Here is a 2,053-nt window from a genome sequence, read left to right as displayed (position 1 = left end):
CCCTTATTGAAAGCGTTTGATTGACCACAAAACATTAATAAATTCAGTCATCTTCAGTATTTAATGTAAAAATGAGGTATCCTGGAACCAAATTCCCACTGCCTCCGGGCTGTGATGACAAGCTTAGCTGTCCATTTTTAAAAATCGTGTATTTAGGCTCTCTGCTCCTCCTGTCCGACAGACAGCTGCATCTTGTCTCCCATCGCCAGCCACATCCCTGAGACACCATGGGGAAGGTGAAGGTCGGAGTCAACGGATTTGGTCGTATTGGGCGCTTGGTCACCAGGGCTGCTTTTAACTCTGGTAAAGTGGATATTGTCACCATCAATGATCCCTTCATTGACCTCAACTACATGGTCTACATGTTCCATTATGATTCCACCCATGGCAAATTTCACGGCACTGTCAAGGCTGAGAACAGGAAGCTTGTCATCAATGGAAATCCCAACACCATCTTCCAGGAGCTAGATCCCTCCAAAATCAAGTGGGCCGATGCTGGCACTGAGTACATGGTGGAGTCCACTGGTGTCTTCACCACCATGGAGAAGGCTGGGGCTCACTTGCAGGGGGGAGCCAAAAGGGTCATCATCTCTGCCCCCTCTGCTGATGCCCCCATGTTTGTGATGGGCATGAACCATGAGAAGTATGACAGCAGCCTCAAGATGGTCAGCAATGCCTCCTGCACCACCAACTGCTTAGTGCCCCTGGCCAAGGTCATCCATGACAACTTTGGTATCATGGAAGGACTCATGACCACCGTTCACGCCATCACTGCCACCCAGAAGACTGTGGATGGCCCCTCCAGGAAACTGTGGTGTGATGGCCATGGGGCTCTCCAGAACACCATCCCTGCCTCTACTGGTGCTGCCAAGGCCATGGGCAAGGTCATGCCTGAGCTGAACGGGAAGCTCACTGGCATGGCCTTCTGTGTCCCCACTGCCAACGTGTCAGTGGTGGACCTGATCTGCCGTCTGGAAAAACCTGCCAAATATGATGACATCAAGAAGGTGGTGAAGCAGGTGTCGGAGGGCCCCCTCAAGGGCATCCTGGGCTACACTGAGCACCAGGTGGTGTCCTCTGATTTCAACAGCGACACCCATTCTTCCACCTTCAACGCTGGGGCTGGCATTGCCCTCAACGACCACTTCATCAAGCTCATTTCCTGGTATGACAATGAATTTGGCTATAGCAACAAGGTGGTGGACCTCATGTCCCACATGGCCTCCAAGGAGTAAGACCCCTGGACCACCAGCCCCAGAAAGAGCACGAGAGGAAGAGAGGCCCTCACTGCTGGGGAGTCCCTGCCACACTGAGTCCCCCACCACACTGAATTGCCCCTCCTCACAGTTTCCATGCAGACGCCTTGAAGAGGGAGTGGCCTAGGGAGCCCCACCTTGTTGTGTACCATCAATAAAGTCCCCTGTGCTCAAAAAAAAAAAATCGTGTATTTATTTTTGTGACTACTTTGTTCTAGTTAGGCTTTCTTCCTTCAGTGTTCTGCATTCCCATACTACAAAAGGGAGGGCTGAACTGTTGGAGTAGAAGGAGGTAGTTGCTGAAGAGAACATGAATTTTTTATTTACGTGTATTTTGAATGTTAAAATCTCACCTAAATGGATCAAAGATTTTTTTCTCCTAAAAATAAGAATACATTAAAAAAAAAAAGCAAACAACAACAAAATCCCTTGATCTTCTGCAGTGTACAAGTCAAGAAGACTGGGGAAACGTAATTCCCTCTGCCCAGGGCAAGTGTGTCTTCCCGTCAAAAGCCAGTAGCCTGTGTCAGTCTTGATCAGAGTCAGCAAGATCTTTGCTATTGACCACAGAGTAATCTGTATTACTATGGGGTTCACGTGTGAATTCAAATGTAGACATGTTAGTGCCTAAGCATATTTGGGTTTATCGCTCAGATTTTATATATTTCAAATGTAAGTGTTGCTAATCAGTGCAGTTCTTAATGCAATTTTATATTTTTTAAAAGGAGGAAGAGTAGATTTGTACTGTACATGATGAAAGGGGGTGGTAATGGTATTATATATACTCATTTTAATTT

General features: G+C 47.3%; 1 pseudogene; it reads left to right on the top strand.

Annotated features, from left to right (window-relative positions):
* The first annotated feature begins 211 nt into the window (after positions 1-211).
* Positions 212-1,313, top strand: LOC100395456 (glyceraldehyde-3-phosphate dehydrogenase pseudogene; annotated as a pseudogene).
* The last annotated feature ends 740 nt before the right edge of the window (positions 1,314-2,053 follow it).

Source organism: Callithrix jacchus, chromosome X (assembly GCF_049354715.1).
Source record: "Callithrix jacchus isolate 240 chromosome X, calJac240_pri, whole genome shotgun sequence".
In the NCBI taxonomy this organism is placed as follows: domain Eukaryota; kingdom Metazoa; phylum Chordata; class Mammalia; order Primates; family Cebidae; genus Callithrix; species Callithrix jacchus.
The sequence above is the reverse complement of the archived record's forward strand: the minus strand, read 5'-3'. Positions and strand labels throughout refer to the sequence as shown.